The 22,370-nt window shown below is 41.1% G+C and overlaps 1 pseudogene; it reads right to left on the reverse strand.

The window, feature by feature from the left end:
- Positions 1 to 14,663: 14,663 nt before the first annotated feature.
- LOC127691895 (histidine--tRNA ligase, cytoplasmic-like) lies at positions 14,664 to 21,019 on the reverse strand (annotated as a pseudogene).
- Between the last annotated feature and the right edge of the window lie 1,351 nt (positions 21,020 to 22,370).

Below are 22,370 nucleotides of genomic sequence, written 5' to 3' on the forward strand. Positions count from 1 at the left end.
TGACACACTTAAGCACTTTATTTTAAGTCTGATCTCCTTCTATGTTAGCTGGAATATTTCCTCTAGTGCTGTACATAGCAAGTTGAATAGATACCAGTCTGGTTCAGTATTGACTGAGCACATAGATAAGGAAGCCAGCACTTGCTCTCATCCTTCCCAGGAGAGGGCTCAGAAGAACTTAATTCGACCAGAGTGATGTCAGCATCCTGAGATGAACCCCTGCCACGAGTGCACAATTGCCCAGAATTGATGTTGGAAAGATAACACCGACTCAGCTAAGCGTGAAAGCGAATCTTCAGTGAACAAGCTCACACCTGTTCAGGGCGGAGGGCAGAGGCACAGATACCAGAGTGGGGATGGAACATGGAACATGTTTAAGCCAGTTAAGGAAAATAAAAATAGTCTCAGAACTGTCATTCATCAAATGCTATCCTCAATACTTAAGGAATCTCTGAGAAAGTAAAAATGGAAATACAGCTCATCTTGAAATGTCCTTGACTATTTAGTAGTGAAGTCTATTTACAGAACTTTCTGAACTTTGGCCAGCTGTGTGGGAAGAGCTGCCCTTATCTAGCTTCCTAGGAGAGAATTAATGATCAGTGAAATCAAACCAGAGCTGAAAGCAGCGACACTCTTCATTCCTGTTTAGGATTAGAGAAATACAGCATGACAAAGAAATGTGGCCCTTACTTCCAAGCCAGAGGAGAATAATTAGAACCCAGGCCTGGGACACTCAAGTTCTGGATTCCAAATTTAGAACACTCTTCAGTGATTTTATCTCTCACAAGCATGATGCTTCCTCTGAGTTTTCCTCTTACGTCTTTCTCTGTATTTGTGCATCTGTTTATTCAATAACTTCACATTAAGCATTCGCTACGTCCAAAGCACTGTCAAGTTCTCACCATCACAAAACCATGGATGCTTAACATCTGGGGGTGTGGCTGTAGCAGTCTGCCATTCCATTTATGTTCATACTGGGTTTGCCTCTGGGTGGCAATTATCTGCAATCCATATGAACTGATTCAGTGGAGATTAGGAATACACATGAATTTCAAGTCAATATGTTTTGAACAACACTCCGAGGCTCTCTCTGGTGAACTCAGCTATATATCAAGGTCTCCCAATGTTTGTTTGTTTGTTTGTTTGATGTCAGCATTTTCCTCTGCTCTTATCTCCTCCAAGGAAAGACTTCAGCCCGGAAGCATACACAGTTTGAATACAAGTTTATTTAACAAAACAAAGACTCTTGGACGCCAGAGATAGCTTAGAGTGAGAATATCTGAGGGTCATAAGCATATATAGTTTGGGATTTCAAAGGACTTTTTTTGTGAATATTTAAGAGGTGAGTTAAGTGACCTTTTTGCCTTTCCAAATCATGCTGGACAGGATCTCCTTTCCAGGGTCTCAGGATACTTTCAAAAAGCCACAAAGCTAATATATTTTATAAGCAAGGAACCAGCCACATTGTAGTTCTCAGACTTCAGCATTCCATTGATACTTTCAAATGATTAAAAACTCTACAAATACATATATACATGTTTAACATAATAAGTAAAACATTATAAATATAATGAAACTCTTAACTGTTTGGTTTCAAACCAGGACAAGGGATTGAGGTGCATATTTTAAGTATTAAAGCAGACCTGGGGGCTGGAGAGATGGCTCAGTGGTTAAGCACTGACTGTTCTTCCAAAGGTCCTGAGTTCAAATCCCACCAACCACATGGTGGAATACAACCATCTGTAATGAGATCTGACACCCTCACCCTCTTCTGGTGTGTCCGAAGACAGCTACAGTGTACTTATATATAATAATATATAATAAATAAATAAATCTTTAAAACAAACAAACAAAAGTAGACCTGGCCTCCAGGTTCTCCCAGCATCCCTCAATCCCTATTTAGCATACCCTGCCCCAACCCTGAACTTTCCAGCCCAGGGGCTAGGCTACCCTTCGCCCAGAGGCTCCTCCCTATATAATCCAGACCTTTTTTTTTTTAAAGATTTATTGATTTATTTTATGTATGTGCATACACTGTCGCTCTCATCAGACACCCCAGAAGAAGACATCAGATTCCATCAGATGGTTGTGAGCCACCATGTGGTTGCTGGGATTTGAACTCAGGACCTTCAGAAGAGCAGTCAGTGCTCTTAACCCCTGAGCCATCTCTCCAGCCCCAATCCAGACATTTTTTTTTATTCGATATAATTTATTTACATTTCAAATGATTTCCCTTTTCTAGCCCCCCCACTCCCCGAAAGTCCCGTAAGCCCCCTTCTCTTCCCCTGTCCTCCCACCCTCCCCTTCCCATTTCCCCGTTCTGGTTTTGCCGAATACTGTTTCACTGAGTCTTTCCAGAACCAGGGGCCACTCCTCCTTTCTTCTTGTACCTCATTTGATGTGTGGATTATGTTTTGGGTATTCCAGTTTTCTAGGTTAATATCCACTTATTAGTGAGTGTATACCATGATTCACCTTTTGAGTCTGGGTTACCTCACTTAGTATGATATTCTCTAGCTCCATCCATTTGCCTAAGAATTTCATGAATTCATTGTTTCTAATGGCTGAATAGTACTCCATTGTGTAGATATACCACATTTTTTGCATGCACTCTTCTGTTGAGGGATACCTAATCCAGACATTTTTTGATCACTTTCCCTCTCCCCCCTTTCCCCTCTCCCCTTCTTCTCTTCTCTCTGAGTACACACCTTTCTCCCTTTCTCCTGTTCCTACCCCTCCCCAGGGCAACTCCCTGGCCTCCATCCTTGGGGCCAGTGAGCTTATCCTAGAGTAGCTTCCCAATAAATTTGTCTTTAGTAGAATCTGGCTTGAACTGGCTCATTTCACCAGCAAGAAATAACCTATCATTTACTTTTGATACCAGAACTAGGGTTGCGGGAGGTAGAACAGAGACAGATGGATCTTTGTGAATTTCAGGGCCATCCTACTCTACATAAGGAGTTCTAGGACAGCCAGGGCTACACAATGAGACAAACACACACACACACACACACACACACACACACACACACACACACTCTAGACCTCCTTTAATTGTTCTCTCTCTCTCTCTCTCTCTCTCTCTCTCTCTCTCCCTCCCTCCCTCTTTCCCTCTCTCAGTCCTTCCCTCTCTCTCCTACTCTATTTCTCATACAAAGGAACTATCTATCTTGAATTTCAGGCTTATTGTTTTTATTAATACTATTATGTACCTAGACTTGTCCACACCCCTGGTGTTGAGATACATCAGTGTCAAAACAAAACCAAAGAACTCATACTAAGTAAAACAAGTTGATAACTTTGGGTTTGGCCATATTTATAGCAATCCTGGGGTACATGAGTGTCCTGTGGGCTAATAAGTTGGACATGCCTATGAATGAAACTTTAATATTAAATAATATAATGATGTGTTATATATTCAAATTTACACACAAAATATACTCCAACTACTTGACCTTTACTCTTTTAATAGAGTCTCAACTATGCTTTTATTCATTTTTGCTCCTTGCAATTATTACACTGAATTAGTTTTATCAATGGTTCACATTTTCAGTGGTTTATGTTGTTATCCATTGTGTATTTACCTTGTATACATCAAAATCTTTTCCCAACTTCTGTAATGTATATTTTTATGCCTCCATGACTGAGCATCCATAATTCATATACTTGAGCCTGGAATCAATAGGCTATGAGATGATAGATGATAGATGATAGATAGATGATAGATAGATAGATAGATAGATAGATAGATAATACATAGATGATAGATAGATGATAGATAGATAGATGGATAGATAATTATTTCACCTCTACTAGATATTGTCAAATTGATCTACAAAGCTCTTCTAAGTATCTTCCCCAAAGCAGTGGGTGAAAGTTCCTAACTCAATTTCCTTAAACTGATATTGAAATACTATTTGCCAAATCCTTGCTAAAAGTCATAATAAGCAGCACTCTTATGCTACCAAATGCTGGGCTTCCACAACCAACTTGGAGTCCAGAAGTTTAGGATTTCTGAGGCTCTTAAAAAATGATAATTTGGTAAGTATTGTTTGGTTACAGCTGTCTTTTAAATTCCAGAATCACTCTACAAATACACAAAATGTGAATGTAGTGATGGTAATCAAGTCTACCTACCAGAATGCCTTTTTAAAACAGCTTTTGCAATGAATTTTGACTAAGAAAAGTAGGCCCAGAATTGAAAATACCAGTTCTGTGTATTAGACATTAAAGTTAATGGTTAGAATAATTCTAACCAAATGCATTTTTTTAAGTCAGAGAAGAAGGGATAAAGCTATTGATGGGTGAAAGCAGAGGAATGATCCAATTTGTGTTGAGTGGGCTTCAAGGTTGGCGGGCTGCACCCTAGGAAAGGTAAAAGTTAATAGCATGATTAATTCTCCTCTATTAAAATTAATGTGCATTTCTGAAGGCTGGCAATTGTTTGTGTAAGACACAGCACAAAGTCAGCTCTCAGCTTCATGAAAGAACAAGAGTAATCCTTTTGTTTATTCCTTAATTCTCTCTCTCTTGAAAAATTATGTTAGTAGAGAAGAAACATGATAAAGATAAGTCCACTCATGTAAAGTGATTTGCTCCACATAGTTTGTCTTCTTTGTGTTTAAAATAAAAAAAGGTTTCCAATGTGAGGGGAAAATTATGTGAAATCAAACATGGGAATTGAACACTCTGAGACCAAGTCCCATTTCCCATGCCCTGAAAAGTCTTCCCTATAGTTGTTTTAGACCCACAGCCCCGGAGATGGTTTCCATATATGGATGATGGCAGAGCTCAGCCTTGAAAAATACAAGAACAGACAGGAAAGGAAAGGTACAGGAGGAAACCCAAAGGCATGTATAGAGAGCTGAACACAAACACAATTGCACTGTGTGAAGGGATAGTTGAAAAGTTTCCACTTCCCAAGGGATTGCATCACAGCTTTAGAATTTCAGAGGCCCCACTTCCTGAGCATTCAGATTTAAAATTCTGTCTCCGTGTAAGCCCTTTCAGATTCTGTTTGCTTTAGAAAAGAGAGGAAATGTAAGACCCAGAAATCACATTGTAACACTGCAGGCCAGCAGGTGCTGAGGGACTGCCTGCTATTTATTTAGTCGTGTTGCATTGCCCTTTGCAATCCCAAATTCAGCATTGCTTTTTCTAGAAGATTATTGAAATGGGACTTGTGAAATACACAGTCCATTTCAACAAACAGCTATCCAATTCTTCCCTTACACATTCCAAGGAAGGGGGGTCGGGAGAGAATGCATGTTGTAAGCTGAGACATGGGTGAAGGGCAGTGGGGCTACAAGGATTCTAACTGGCAAAGGACACCAAGGAGAATCTCAGTACACACCTGGGATGTGTCAGAAGGCACACCTTGGAAGAGGCATTGGAAGGACTGCAGCATGAAGCATTCCCAGGGAATTCACCTCCACGGTAGTGGGTGTTTTCCCTCTGTAAAGAATCTCACTTGACAAGAATCAATGTGTATATTTGCTCTTGACTACTCATGTCTCATTAACAGCTGAGAAAAGGACCTTGCTGTTCCCCTTTGCCTTCTTTCTGGCCTTTGCAGTCTCGACTTCCTGTCAGAGGAGCCCAAAGTTTTTGTTTTTTTTTTTAATTTAAAAACAAACAAAACAAACAAAAAATTGTACAGGGTCAGCTGAAGAGCTAGACCTCAAGTTGAACTTCCTAATTCAAGGTGTTTCATATGTTTTAAATCCAGGTGCCAGGTTTACAGACACATGGGCACCCTCTGTGCCATTCCCTTACCTGACACAAATACTGAGGCCACTCATTTCCAGAAAATGACCATAGCCGGGGCTCCTGAAGACCTGGAGAGAGACATGGATATTTTCCTGGGACAGATTTAGAAACCCTGTGATGACAAGAAAATTCAAATGCTCCATTGGCCATAGGCTATTCTTGTCCCTACACATGTGCTTATTCTCAAAATGGAGACAGTCACACTCATGCTCTCTGAAGGCCCCAACACAAGCTGGAAATCAGTCCTCTCCCCCATGGGATCCCTACTAATTCCATCTAGGTAAACATCTAGTGTTGTTTACCTCTGAAGGAAACATTGCTTCTTAAATTTGCTGAATGTTTTACTAAACTATATTATAACATTTGGAAAAAGCGCAAAATTCTTAGGGATAAAGCCTGATGGATTACCAAGTCTATCATCACTATTAGTCCCTGCAAGTACCTTTATACCTTAACCCTAATCCCATTCCTAACTTGTACACCCACCCTCTTTCCTTCCTGTCTTCTAAGGTCATCAGTTACTTCTTGTAAAAGTAACTTTTATTTACCTATGTAATTGTCATCTCAGAGCCTTAACTGCTGAATAATCTCCTCCTTTCTAGCTCTTTCTAAACTCTGGATAGTTGGTTCAGCTCAGCTGTTCTGGTTCAAACTCCTCTCCAAGCTGACTGATTCAATCTGACTTCTCTTCCCTTCTCACTGAATTGTTCTGGTTGGCCTCAAACTAACTCTGGCAATCTGTTCTAATCTTCTGGTTTCTTCTCTCTCTCTGGCTCATTCTGTCTTCACCTATGTTTAGCTTGTTCTCTCTGCAACCTGTCTCTGTAAAACTGTCTCTGTAAAATTGCCTCTGAACTCCACAAACTGAACTGCCACAAACTCATATCCACTACACTGCCTCTTAACTCACTGATTCAACAGCAATGACCAACTGTACTAACTCCTGAGTGCTGGGATTAAAGGCTCATACCACCATAACTGGATCTAAGCTTTTCTCTACCTGGAACTTGCTATGTGCCTGGCTAGCCTTGAACTCAGGGATCCACTTGCCTTTGTCTCCTGGGATTAAAGGCAAATCTGTATTCCAGCCATATTGCTGAGTAGCCATATTGCTGAGTTAAAATTCCTCTATAACTTTTAATTGGTTTTCAATTTTATGCAAATAGAATCATTCAGGATATGTTGGGTTTTAAGAATTTTTAATTCAAAAGTATGTGAGACTGACCTACCTTGTCTCAGCTGTCTGCCATTTCTCCATTTTCATTGCCATAGAGTATTCTACTGTATGAATATGTTATGCAATATCCATCCATACTACTCCAGGTGGCCAATTTGATGGACTTCAGTTATGTACTACACTGAATAATGTTGCCATGGGTATGTATATACATTTATATACATCTATGTGCATATTTTATAGAGAATACATACACCTAAATGGAATTGTTGGCTTTTAAAGTAGATGTATGTTTAGCATGCCTTCATCATTTTGTCTTTCTTTCTTTCTTTCTTTCTTTCTTTCTTTCTTTCTTTCTTTTTGAGACAGGTGTCCTGGAGCTCACTCTGTAGACCAGGCTGGCCTCAAACTCAGAAATCTACCAGCCTCTGCTTCCCGAGTACTGGGATTAAAGACCTGTGCCTTCATCTTCTTGTTATGGGGGATATTTTTCAGTTTAATTTTCTGAAGAACAATCTCACTTTCAAAAGCTCCATTTGCCGTCGGTGCTGGGAACTTGCCTAAAAACTATGGAATGAGCAAGTTGATGGGCAGGCACTGTCCTTGGAACCTGTGCTCTCCACTTTCTTTAGTAGGATGTGGTAACCAATGACTACTGGCCAAGAGTCTGGCCAATCAGGACCCCCTCTTTTATTGCCGTAGTCCCCTCTCTTGACGTGGCACCCAAGGGTACTATGTGCCCTTCCATGCCACTGTCTGGGATTTTCTGTCCCTTTCTTACTCCCTTCTTGCCAGGATTACATACTACAGTACCAGAATTATACAATGAAGCAAGCTCTGAGCAATTTTAATCACTATGAATGTCCTTCCTTGAGAAGAAATACTACACCCCGCCTCCAAGAAAAGCAGCAGCTAATCATGCCAAGAATCAGGCTGACTCCAGTACCATTGGGCTTACGATCTCCTCCACAAGACAGCTTTCCTTAGCACCCATCCCAGCCCGATGGGATCCATGCCCTGGATGTGGCATGACCCTTAACAAGGTAACTGTAATAGCAAAAGGAGAAAAATAACACCCTTCTCCTATTTGCCCAGAGATTGAATTTATTGAGGGTTAAAAAAAACAACATTGCTTAAAGACTTAGTGATAAAAGCCATGAAAATGAAAAACAAAACAGACAAACCTGCATTACCCCATCCAGTCCTTTATCAAGTCGATGGTTAAGCACCCACCATTAAGCCGAAATATTTGATGACATTTCAGAACACTTTTGGTAGATCTTCATTCCCCAGCTAATATGTTTTATTTTTAACTGAACACCCTTGAACACCCTTTCACTCACCACTGTTAGTTTCTGTTAAGAGCAGCTAATGACTGCACTCTTTATAGTGAGAGTGTGTAACTGAAATTACTTTTAAGCCTCCCTTTTTTTCTTTTTGGGAGGTAAATCAGTTTCCTCTGTAAATAAGGCTGAAGACTGAGTTCTAATAGTTGATTACATATTTATCAACAGCCTCTGGTCTAGCTATTCCAATTCTTCTGAGTGCTGAAATTAGGAAAGTGACTCCTGTCTCAAGCATTTTAACTATAATAAGTCTTGAAACCTGTAACATTTGTTTATATACTTCATAGAAGAAATAAAAATAGTTGCTTTGATGACAGATGAGTTCCAGGTACCATAGAGCCCATTTCCTAAATTTATCAGGAAACAAATAGATAAAACACTAAAAATTATTAAAAGCATAAGCACAATTCCTGTACTAATTAATGACACATTGGAAGAATGCTTAAATTAAGACAAAATTAAGACAATTGGATTAAAATATAAATGATCTGAGATGGAGCTACCAAGGGAGCACATATTAGGGAGGAATTTTAACCCAACAACATGGCTGTGCTGTTAACGGATCACATCTGAAGATATGATCCAGAATACATACACACCCTTGATTAGTATGATCTGGCTAAAATACAGATACACCATTGGTACATACCTTTAATCACTAAAAATGAAGGTAAGGTCAGTTTATAGAAGAAAACAGCCATGCTTGAAAGTGATATCTAAGTTGAAGAGCAGACAAAATGATGAATCAGGGAAAGATTGGACAGAATGAGTCAGAGATAGGATACTCCCAACTCTCAGGAGAAGAGCAGAAGAGAGGCTTCTTAAAAGCAGTGAGAGAGAGAAAAAGATGTGGTGGGTGGCATGTGTCTATGGTAGAACAGTTTTACAGAGATAGGTTACAGTGAGAACAGGCTAAACACAAGTGAAGACAAAACTACCCAGAGAAAGAGAAAGAGCCAAAAGATTAGAACAGAGTGCCAGAGTTATTTTGAGGCCAGGCAGAGCAATCCAGTCAAAAGCCAAGAAAAGTCAGATTGAATCCATCAACTTGGAAGATTAGATTTTTATTGAGGCTAGAAGATTCCAGGTCTAGCTCTAGGGAAAGTTAAAACAGAGAAAGAAACACTCTGGGCTCAGCCCAAGCCATGGATTTGCACAGCTTGGGTACAGCACCCATCTCATCACTTCATCTGAGGAAGTAAAATCAATATTTACAATGCACAGGAAAGAATCCCAGGTAGAGCAGCAGCATGGCCAACAGAGAGAAATGAGGAGTTTAGACGAAGGTGGAGGACAGAGGAAGGTCAGTCTTATTGGCCATTGTTTGGCGTTCCACATGAGTATTCCTCCAATGGCTGATCACAGGTATGGTGTTCTCCAGATGATGAGCGTCTGGCATATATCATTTAGTCATTGTGTGCTCTTCCAGATCCTTGGGTTCTGAATACAGATCTTCACCCTTCACACTCATAGTCCTTTTCTTCCCTGAGCCCCATTTCTTCTGAACAATAACCTATTAATCACATGTATAAGCTGACACTTCTTATATAAATTTGTAAGATGTGTGTGGATATATACTTACATAGAGGACAGAGAACAACTTGTTGGTGGCTTCTCTCTATCATATGGGATAGAAGGAGGAATTTCTTGGATCATTGTGCTTAGCAGGGAATGCTTTTACCCACTAAATCCCTGTGCCATCCTGATAACACATTATTCTATTATATTATAAGTAAATAACACATCATACCCATAAATTTTCACACACAATTACATTCCTTTGGCCATAGGAAGCAATAACTAAAAGCTTAGAGTTTGGATTGCAGTGAAAATAGGTTCTATTTCTGATTTTGACTCTTTTTCTGTATGTATCTAAAGCACTATTTTGGGTCATTTAAGTCTTTTCATTTGTAAGGTGGAAATGATACATGCCTGGAAGTTGTTATCACACTAGGAGAGATGGTATACCTTAACTTTCAATGGGTGCCTGTTAATAATGAAACTACTTTTTAAAAGCACTATAGAATTTTTCAGTAAAAGACAGACATTAGATCCTACCCTCTCCATTTATCTAGCTTTATATTAAGCTTCCATGAAGCTAAAAACAATTGCCAGCCATCACACCACTAGTTAGAAACAATCCAGCTCTCCCTAGGCAATACTCTAATCTGGAACAACTCAACCCTTCAGCACCTGCTGTGGTTTTGAGCTTGGTTTGTGCAAACTACATAATCATTATCTGGATCAATGGCAGATGTGATCTTATTCCTGAGGAGACAAATTGAGATTGGAATAGTGTGTGGTTTAACAAATTTTGCCCTGTAGAGCTTAGGGTATTCTGAATCATGAACTCTATTTACAGGAAAAAGTCAATAAGAAGACATGATTTTCAGATAGATTTCATCCAAATGGGAATTGTGATCTGCAGACAGATCAGACAAGGAAATAAATTTGACTAAGTGTTCTAAATTTCAAGGCAATGGGGAACATTTCTCATTCAAACCACCACACCTGGTATTGCGAGAGCCAACAACACCTTTGCTCCCAGAATGTATAAAGGACTAGTAGAAACAGTTGTTTCAAGACTTTACTCCCTTAATAGTCCCACTCTTGAAGAAGATACTAAATACATATCTATGCTTTGAAGAAGTAGTCCCATGAGTTTATGTGCACACAAGTCTAGGTACTTTGGTGAATAATTGAGAGAAGAAAACAAAAATGAATTTTTGATACTGAACTGCTCAGTGTCCTTTCTCATCAATGCTTTCATTACAAAATGGAAATACATTTCTCAATTCCTCTTTACTCACAGGAGTGTGCTCGCCACAGGTGAATCCCATTGTTTACTTTGTGCTCCCAATCTTTTAAAAATTGTCCTCACTGTACTGGCCTTCCAGTCTACTGGGGAGTGGGAATTCCTCTTTTCTCTGAGGATACACTCCCAGCCAAGATGGGTGTATGGGTGCTCAAGTTCTCTCTCTCTCTCTCTCTCTCTCTCTCTCTCTCTCTCTCTCTCTCTCTCTCTCTCTCTCTCAAGCTACTTTTCTTTTTTTTTCATTCGATATATTTTTTATTTACATTTCAAATGCTTTCCCCTTTTCTGGCCCCCTACTCCCCAAAAGTCCCATAAGCCCCCTTCCCTTCACCTGTTCTCCCACCCACCCCTTCCCAATTCCCTGTTCTGGTATTCCCCTATACTGCTGCACTGAGTCTTTCCAGAACCAGGGGTCACTCCTCCATTCTTCTTGTACATCATTTGATGTGTGGATTATGTCTTGGGCATTCCAAGTTTCCAGGCTAATATCCACTTATCAGTGAGTGCATACCATGATTGATCTTTTGAGACTGGGTTACCTCACTTAGTATGATGTTCTCCAGATCCATCCATTTGCCTAAGAATTTCATGAATTCATTGTTTCTAATGGCTAAATAGTACTCCATTGTGTAGATATACCACATTTTTTTTGCATCCATTCTTCGGTTGAGGGATACCTGGTTTCTTTCCAGCTTCTGGCAATTATAAATAGGACTGCTATGAACATAGTGGAGCATGTATCCTTATTACATGCTGGGGAATCCTCTGGGTATATGTCCAGGAGTGGTATAGCAGGATCTTCTGGAAGTGAGGTGCCCAGTTTTCTAAGGAACAACCAGACTGATTTCCAGAGTGGTTGTACCAATTTGCAACCCCACCAGCAGTGGAGGAGTGTTCCTCTTTCTCCACATCCTTGCCAACACCTGTTGTCTCCTGAATTTTTAATCTTAGCCATTTTGACTGGTGTAAGGTGAAATCTCAGGGTTGTTCTGATTTGAATTTCCCTAATAACTAATGAAGTTGAGCAATTTTTAAGATGCTTCTCTGCCATCCGAAGTTCTTCAGGTGAAGATTCTTTGTTTAACTCTGTACCCCATTTTTAATAGGGTTATTTGGTTTTCTGGGGTCTAACTTCTTGAGTTCTTTGTATATGTTGGATATTAGCCCTCTATCTGATGTAGGGTTGGTGAAGATCTTTTCCCAATTTGTTGGTTACCGATTTGTCCTTTCAACAGTGTCCTTTGCCTTACAGAAACTTTGTAATTTTATGAGGTCCTATTTGTCAATTCTTGATCTTAGAGCATACACTATTGGTGTTCTGTTCAGAAACTTTCCCCCTGTACCGATGTCCTCAAGGGTCTTCCCCAGTTTCTTTTCTATTAGCTTCAGAGTGTCTGGCTTATGTGTAAATCCTTGATCCATTTGGAGTTAAGCAATCCCACTAAAATCAGGGACTAGACAGGGCTGCCCCCTTTCTCCTTATCTTTTCAATATTGTACTTGAGGTACTAGCTCGGGCAATTAGACAACATAAGGAGGTCAAAGGGATACAAATTGGAAAGGAAGAAGTCAAACTATCATTATTTGCAGATGATATGATAGTCTACCTAAGTGACACAAAAAACTCCACTAGAGAACTCCTACAGCTGATAAACAATTTCAGCAAAGTGGCAGGTTATAAAATCAACTCAAGCAAATCAGTAACCTTCCTATACTCAAAGGATAAGCAGGCTGAGAAAGAAATTAGGGAAATGACACCCTTCAAAATAGCCACAAACAGTATAACATACTGGGGTGACTCTTACCAAACATGTGAAAGATCTGTATGACAAGAACTTCAAGACTCTGAAGAAGGAAATAGAAGAAGACCTCAAAAAATGGAAAAACCTCCCATGCTCATGGATCGGCAGGATTAATACAGTTAAAATGGCCATTTTGCCAAAAGCAATATACAGATTCAACGCGATACCCATCAAAATCCCAACTCAATTCTTCATAGAGTTAGAAAGAGCAATTCTCAAATTCATCTGGAATAACAAAAAACCCAGGATAGCTAAAACTATTCTCAACAACAAAAGAAATTCTGGGGGGGGAATCAGTATCCCTGACCTCAAGCAATACTACAGAGCAATAGTGTTAAAAACTGCATGGTATTGGTACAGTAACAGGCAGGCGGATCAATGGAACAGGATTGAAGATCCAGAAATGAACCCACACACCTATGGCCACTTGATCCTCGACAAAGAGGCTGAAACCATCCAATGGAAAAAAGATAGCCTTTTCAGCAAATGGTGCTGGTTCAACTGGAGGTCAGCATGCAGAAGAATGAGAATTGATCCATCCTTGTCTCCTTGTATCAAGCTACTTTTCTAATTTGCTTTATATATTCTGTTACTAACCACATTTATTGCACATCACTCCCTCTAAGAAATAAGGTACATTTATTTTTTCCTTCACCTAGAATCCTCTCTCCATCTTTCACTTATAACTCCTTTCTTCCTGTGATTGCCAATCCAGTTACGAGACTTTTAGTGTTAGGTTATAGGGAGTCATCTGTTCCATCTCATGTGTGGCTCTGCAATGAGGACATCTCAGGTCCAATCCCAGGAGCTTAGGAGGCAGAGATTTGATAAACTCACCTATCCTGTGCTGCCACCCACAAAAAAAAGTGTAGTGCCTGGCCATGATTGTTCATTTTATTTTTGCCAGTGATTACCAATAATAAAATAATAATAACTAAACAAAACAAATGGCGTCTGCTTTGACTATCCCTTAGTCTTCTGCTAGAACAGGGATGTGCAAACTATGATGTGTGGGACTGTGAATGGCAGCCTGTTTTCTGATTGAGCTAGGCTTAAACCCAGGGAACCAGCAGAAGATTATTCTGCAAGGGACAGAAGGCATTTGCCATGCTCCTAGACACCAGGCTCCTGACAGGAGGCCTCAGCTCTCCATAATTCTGTGGCCATTGGTAGCCTCAAGACAGCTCTCCATTTTACTGAGGTACCTAAAGACCAGATAGGCTTAGCCAATTAAGCTCTCCTTCCCAGACCCTCCCTGCAAAAGATATTTAACTTCAGGCCCACCCTGAGAAAGTGGGGTATAGTTTCACTCATTACAACTCTACCATGACAATAAATATTTTAAAACCATGGGCTGCCTGTTCTCATCGGGATCCGCAGTAGGGAACAATGGAACAGGTCTTCCTCTAAAGGCCTCTCAGGCTTCCACACATGGTTTCCACCAAGCCAAGCCTCCTGCTGAGCAAAGCCAAGAACACTCCCCCCACCCTGGACCCCACTCCCCCCACGGGAACCAGTCAGAGCTCTCCTCCCTCCCTTTTCCCTTCAGCTCTGGGCTAGAGCCAGCCCATGTGCCCATACGGGTTTTCAGCTCACCTGATCTCCCTGGGCCCCATGAATTGGATTCTGGCAGGTTTATGGGAACCTCAGATCACGCCTCCCCACCCCTGGAGCAGGGTCCTCTGGTTTCTCACAGCCCTACACCTGCTTTTGGATGTGCAGTCACACTCCCTGCATCCATCTCCATGAGCAGCCCTAGCCCTGTGGCAGGCCAGACGTAGGGCACCATTTTAACCCACAATTATACGCATGTGCAGTTTTGTTTGAGCTCAAGCCATGCCAACTTGTCTCCCCAGCTAGTTCCCTCAGTTCAGCAGATGCAGAGGGTCTTCTTCCTTTCCCCTCTACCAGGTCTTCTCTGAGCACGCGCCCTTTCCCTGCAAGCCATTGAATTGAGCTCCATGAGTCAATGCCATCTTCTAACTCCTGCTTGCCAACGATGCCTCTAGAGGGATCAGGGTCCTCAAAGTACTGCAACTGGCTCGGTAATTTGGGGTTGTTCTTGTAGAGATGCTCAGCTTTGATGCTAGCATCCCACAGCTCTGAGCCAAGCTTCAGTCTCTCCTCCTGTAGCTTTCTCTGTCCAGACACCAGAAGCACCTGTGTCTCTGATCCATATACCCTTTCCTCCAGAGCAGTGGTTCTCAACCTTCATAACGCCACAACCCGTTAATACAACTCCTCATGCTGTGGCAACCCCCAAACATAAAATTATTTTTATCGCTACTTCCTATTTTGGCTACTGTTATGAAAAGCAATATAAATATCTGATAGGCAGGTTATCTGATATGCACCCCCTGTGAAAGGGTCATTCAACCCTCCAAGGGGCTGTGACCCACAGGTTGAGATTACAGGTTGCTCGAAAGCCTCTAATCTTTACTCAATAATGGAGAAAAACATCTCAACTCCGAAGCTGAGCCTTATCCGTCATACCTTGCATCCTTTGGGGTCAATCAAGCCTTCTAACCCATTGTTATGCTCTCCAGCAGCTACTGTCCCCTCCAAGAGGCTTGTTTCCTGCCTGGATTGGGGTCTTTAGCAGCACTACCTCAATGACCTCAGTAAATTATGTAGTCAGATCCTTAAGGAAAGTTCAGGTCAAAGGAGATTTTGTCATAAATGCCAAACAGAGTGAGGTACTCAAATAACAGCTTTAGGTCTTCCAAGCCCTCAAAGGCCTGCTTGTTTGGGGACAGTTTAGGACACCCCATGATGCTGCAGGACATAGTCCCAATGCTATTGGCTGCTTCAGGTGCAAGGCCCTTCTCTTCCACCATCCCATTCTTTCTTTCTTTCCAAGATATCTCATCCAGCTTGCCCACTGTGGAGCAGATATGGGACAGAACTTGCTCTCAGGAGCACCACAGATGGCAAATGTCCCATCTAGGAAGCACAGATCCTTGACCAGGGAGTTGCCTATGTGAAGTGAGCTGCAGATCAGGCACACTGATTTTGAATCAGGGGTCAGAGAGATGAACTAGTCAGCAATGTCAAAATTACACAGACAGAACTCACTACAATGGCCTTGGGTCATAGTTGCGTTGTTAACCTGGCAATACACCTTTGCTATGTGATAGTGCTTAATGGTAGTTTATTCATTGCCAAATATAGAGCAAAGGGATAGTGAGGTCATAAAGAGGAGACAGCAGTTGAACCTTCAAGTCATAAATATGCTCGGCGTCACCTACTCCATGGCATTTGAAGCATGGATGGTGGCATCAAACATCTCCATGACTGCCATTCCCCATGGAATGTCGCCTCTTGTAACCTTGCAGGGTTTGAGCACAAACTTCGGTCTCACTTCATCATGGCCCGGCTGTGTCTTCAGTTTCAAGTCTTCGGCCACGACCTCCTCCATCTGCTTGGTGATGGCTTTCTGCTGGTCAAGACACAGCACATGTGTCCCTGAGGTCACACAAACGTCTCTAGAGCAGCATGATCTGCCTTCGTGGCTGCCAGCTGCAACTGACTGCTGTCCAAGCCGGCCTTGGTGGACTCCAGTTACTTTTATTGACAAGAAGTCAGTCTTTCTGAGTCTGTGTTACCACAACCCCCATTTTTATCCTCTCTCCAATGTTTTTGTCAGATTTCTAAGAGGACACGAATGAACTCCAATTGATTCACCTACTATTACTTGATTATAATACCACAGTACTGGGGCATACTGTAATATACGACAGGCTTAAACAATGAGCAGTATATATGAGATAAGTTACAGCTGCTGCTATACACGGTCAGTAGCCATGTATGCAAGGCTGTTATATAAACAAGGGAAATAAAAGAAAATGCTGGTTGCTTCAAGACCTAAGCCCAAGAGTTTCAAACAGAAGACAAGTATTCTGTCTGAACCACATTAGAAAAGGATTAGCATGTGGCAGAGCTTAACCACGTGGTAAGCCTCGGTGCTTTTGCTATCTTCTGCCATTCTCCTGAGCTTTGGTAAGCATCTAAAAAAGATCCTCAGCAAATGGTGCAGTTACACAGAAGGAACACTTGGAAGATTTGGGCAGTCCTTCCATCAGCTGCTACTGAGAACACGAATCCTCAGCTGTTGCCCCTTCCCCCTTCACAAGTCGGTGTCACATAGCCCCATATGTGGGTCAATAGAGAGATTCCATTCTAATTCTGATTACCATATTAAATAAAACTAGCACCATAATTATTAAAGGCTTCTAAATTATTTTTTCATAAGTGTTTTCTGTGTGTGACAATTAATACCTAGATGACAAATATTGGTCTGATAGAACTGTTCTTAAAATGTATATTACACCTTATCAAATATGCAAAGAAAAGTTGCCAAGTAAGAAGGAAATTATGCACAACTTTTGTTCTCCCTCCCTTCCTGTGTTCATTAAGTTTTAGGCCAAATTGTTCCATATATATACATATGGGGTGTGTGTGTGTGTGTGTGATGCACATTTGTGGGCAGATCTTGCATATGGATGTCAGAGGATAAGTTGGTGGAGTTTGTTTGCTTCTTCTACCTTAACTTGGGTTCTAGGGTTGGAACCCAGGCTTATGCTGCAAATACTAACCACTGAGCAATCGCACCCGCACTGTGAGTGGTTATCAGTAAAGCTTTTTGTACTATGTGTGTTACTGTTAACAAGCCAGTGTTGGTACAATTTATTTTTAGCCATTGTCTCCTTGTTTCCTTTACCCCAGCAAACTGAGTGAGATACATCAGCGGTCTTCATCTAATCTCCTCATGTCTCTCTGGCTGTCAGACTTCCTTTGCTTTTGGTCACATTGATGATTTAAAGATGTTCCTATCAGATATTTGTAGACTAGCCCTTGATTTGGGTCTGATTCATGTTTTCTACTGAGTTAAACTGGGCTATGGGCTTGGGGTAGTCAAGGAACACCTCAGCTACATGGTCAAGCTTTATACAATAGTGAAGGGTTGACTATACATATCCTTCAGTTCATAAGGGAACTCTTTCCCTAGGATTTCAAGAAGAAAATCCCATATATTATTCTCTATGAATCCACAAATCTGTAATATATATTTGGCAACAAAAGGGATTGAATGCATAGCAACCACAAGTCTTTTGTTTAGTATGAAAATAAGGTCTCGCTATTTCCAATTTTGAGCATTCAAGGTTTTATTTTAGAAATTGTCATTATTTGTTGCCATTACCAATGTCAAACAATTTCGATGAGTTAACAAAACAAAGATTTATTTGTTGTTTCTGGTTCTTCACTTGAATATAAAAAAAAGAATATCCCCCCCCCCCTTAGAAAATAATGAAGCTCCCTTGTCCTTGAACCCTTTCAAGATTTTAAGGGTGTTTTGTAAAACAAAGAGTTACTATAAACTGTGAATAGATAACATAATTAAAAGAACATATTCATTGCAGAAAATCCTAAAGGAAAACAAACCAGAGGGCAGTTTTATGCTATTTAGAAAAGTGGTAATTCTAGCATAAATAACATTATTTGTACTATATCATAATTATTTAGAAGCCATATACTTAAATAAAAAAATTTTCTCCAGAAATTGGAAAGGGGGGCAGTCTCTAGGACGTGCCAGAGACCTAGGATGGGAGAAGCTACAGGGTATCTGGGGTGGGGTGGGGGGATGGGTGAGGGGTGACTCTGGCTGAGACTCCTACAGTGGGGGGATATGGATCCTGAAGTGGCCACTTTCTGTAGCCAAGTAGGACTTCTAGTGGAAGGATAAGGACACCAACCCACCCACAAAACCTTCATCTCAAAATGTGACCTGCCTACAAGATGTGCAGGGACAATGACAGAGCAAAGACGGAGGCTTTGGCCAATCAATGGCTCAAATTGAGAGCCATTCCATGGACAAGAACCAGTTTTTGACACTATTGATGCTCGGTTATACTTGCAGACAGGAGCCTAGCATGACTGTCCTCTGAGAGTCTCCATCTAGCAACCAATGGAAAGAGATGAAGAGACTCACCCCAAACATTAGATGGAGCTCGGGAGTCTTATGGAAGAGAAAGGGGAAGGACTGAGGGACTCCACAGGAAGACCAACAGTGTTAGCTAATCGGAACCCTTAAGGGCTCCCAAGGACTGAACCACCACCAAAAGAGTGAGTACAGGCTGGACCTAGGCCCCCCACATATGTAGCAGATGAGCAGCTTGGTCTTCATGCAGGTCCCCCAACAACTGGGCTGACCCTGAATCTGTTGCCCGCCTGCCTGTGGATCTGTTCCTCTAAATGGGCAGCCTTGTCTGGCCTCAGTGGAAGATGTGCCTAATCCTGTAATGACTTGATGAGGGGAGGTTATTGTTGGGGGGGGGATGATACCTAGAGGGGGTCTCCCCCTTCTCAAAAGAGAAGAGGAAGGAGGAATTAGAGGGTGCTGAGAGAGGACGAGGGGGTTGATATTGGGATGTAAAGTGAATAAATAAATAAATTTAGTAAAAAGAATTTTAGATTCTTGTGACTGCCTTATATGTAAGAAAAGAGTATCAACACCTAAATTTAGGTGATGCAAGAGTCTGTGGTAAATAGCACCCATCCACAAAAGAGCTCTTAAAATACTCTCCTTAAGCCAGAAAGACAAGCACATATGGATACAAAATATGTCGATCTTAGGCCTGAAGAGTTGGCTCAGTGGTGATAAAGCACTGGCTACTCTTACAGAGGGCCCAAGTTCAGTTTCCAGCACCCACTTGGCAGCTCATACGTAATTGTAACTCCAGTTCCAGGGCTTCTGACACCCTCACGGCCAACATAAAGCACCAATAAACATAAAATAAAAACAAATTATATTTTAAAAAATAAAATATGTTGATCTGAGCTAAGTACTCAGATATGATTATTATTCCAGCACTTAGGAATCAAAGCAAGTAGGTCACTCAACTGCAATTTAATGCTAGCCTAGGCTACATGGCAAGGTCTTGTCTAAATAACACACACACACACACACACACACACACACACACACACACACACACAGAAAGCCAGAGCGGGGGAAGAGAGGGAAAGAGACAGAAAGACACACACAGAGACAGAAACAGAGAGATAGAGAATACCAGTGACAGAGACAGAGAGAAAGACAGAGACAAAGACAGAGAGGGGATCTGATTAAACTTGAGTGCAGAAGGTCAGCAGTCAGGAGACACGGGGGTCAGAAGCCCTAGTGTGTTGATACCAAGTAGGACAACCACAGATAGTGATGGAGCCTTTCAGACCTCTCAAAACTAAAAAGAGGACTTGGAATATTTTCAGCATAAGGAAGTGATAAACATTTAAGAAATAGCTGTGTTTAACAGTACCCGATTCCTCCTTCATATACATGTTTTTGCTTGTTTGTTTGTACTAGTTTAAAAAATAATTTAGAATGATTTTTAAGTGTTTGTCCTGAGCTGGCAGTATAGTTCAGTTGTGGAGGGCTTGCCTCGCATGCATAAGCAATTCTAGAACTGAAGAAAAAAATAAAGCTTTTCCTGAATGTATGTGGGTGAGATAATTCAGTAACTCAATCCAATATGCGAACTGAGGAGACAAATTAGTGGTAGATCAGTTGTTAACAGCTGAACTCTTGATGTTATGAAAGTATGAGAGATCTTTTGTTTTTGCTTTATTTTGTTGTTGCATTTTCCATTTGTCTGTTTGTTTGTAGCCCTAAATGTCATGGAACCCTCTCTAGGCTAGCCTTGACAGCAGAGATCAAAATGGTGCTGCCTTCTGAAAGGTGTGTGCCTCCACTGCCCAGCCTGATATTATGAGTCCTAATCTCTGTTAGTTACAAAGTATAGGGAAGACTTTTATCAAACCAGAACAAATTGCTGTCTTTAGCCACAACTACATATAATAACTAGAATGTATTTACACATGCATTTACACATGTGTATGTGTCTACATAATGTATTCATATTTTGCATATAAGTAAGTTCACTTAAAACTCTCAACTAACTACTGTTTTACTTCCCTGGTAACTACTTACAGGGCTGGTGAGATTGTGCAATGGTTAGTGTCTGTTGGGCGAGCGTGAGGATCTGAGTCCCACATTCAGAATCCACATCAATGTGGTCCATGAGCCTCAACTCCACAGAGCTGTCCTCTGTCATCCACACGCAAGCTGCACCCACAAGTGTGCATGTCACAAACACACGTGCATACAGACACACATACAATCATGACGATAATGAATAATCATATATAATAGTTAATGATGATACTAAAATGTAAATGCTCATTAATTGTCAAGCTGAACAACAAACATGAGAATGACAGTGGACAATAATATAATTGTGATACCCTCTCTTGTGGGATTTGTCACAAAGTAATACCCATTGGCTTTTCATGAATTGCCTTTTTGCTTGTTTTCAAAACAGGGTCTCACTAGATAGCTCAGGCTGTCATGAAACTCACTGTATAGCCCAGACTGGCCTTGAACTCACAGAGAGCTGCCTGTCTCTGTCCCAGGTACTGGGATTAAAGATATGCACAAATACACCCTGTTTTGGTTTTCATATATTGCTTAATCTGAGTCTAACCTTGCAAATTGGAAATGAAGGACAAAAATAAGAAAAGGCAACTATCAAATTGCCAGCAAACATGCACCGTATTGATAATTTGAGTCTTTTTAAAATGTATTTTCCTTAAAAAAATGTTTTTTTCCCCTTTAGCATGGATATAAGATTAAGGAGACAAATAATTCTATTTCATGTCATTTAGAAGGCAATGGGCTAATTGCAGACTTCAACTGAAAACTAATTTACTATCCTTCATTAAATTGTACAGAAAAATCAAGTTATAGGAAATAATTTTAAATTCTTTAGTGTAGGGACACAGACATAGAGAGGGAGGCAAGGAGAGACACAGACTGTACTCCCTAGAAAGGAAACCACTTGAAGACTTGGTAGACTTTCCTTATACGTCTGCTTTTTATTTTTAAACACTACCAGTGACCTCTTTGCTGACCAACATTTTCTTGCAAATCACGGCCAAGGAGGGAGGGGCATGAGCCGTGGAGAAGCTGGGTGAAAGTTGGTGATGGTCTCAGCCAAAATTCCAACTTGAAATCGAATCCTGTAAAGTTTCTTAGGAAGGAAAAAAAAAAAGATTTACAGCTTCAACAGAACTGTAATTCCACCAAGAAAAAGTTAAGTCTATCAGCTGTCACCAAACAAACCATGGCTGACTTTGTCTTGCTTCTTTCTCCTTTATAGACAGAGGTAGGGGGGTTGGGGAAACAGCAAGAGGCGTTCAAAAAACTTAAGGAAGCCCTGACCCTTTAGATTCCATTTATAGTCTGAGCCGGAATGCCACCCCCCTGGACAAGTGAACTGTCCAATCCAGCCGCGTGTGTCAAGGTTCTATTAGGCACTAAGGGAAATATATATGCATGCCCTTATATCATTTAACACTCCGGGTCCACCCTCCAGACGCTGGGCTGCGGGTCAAGCGAGCCACCAC

Source organism: Apodemus sylvaticus, chromosome 9, assembly GCF_947179515.1.
Source record: "Apodemus sylvaticus chromosome 9, mApoSyl1.1, whole genome shotgun sequence".
Classification (NCBI taxonomy): domain Eukaryota; kingdom Metazoa; phylum Chordata; class Mammalia; order Rodentia; family Muridae; genus Apodemus; species Apodemus sylvaticus.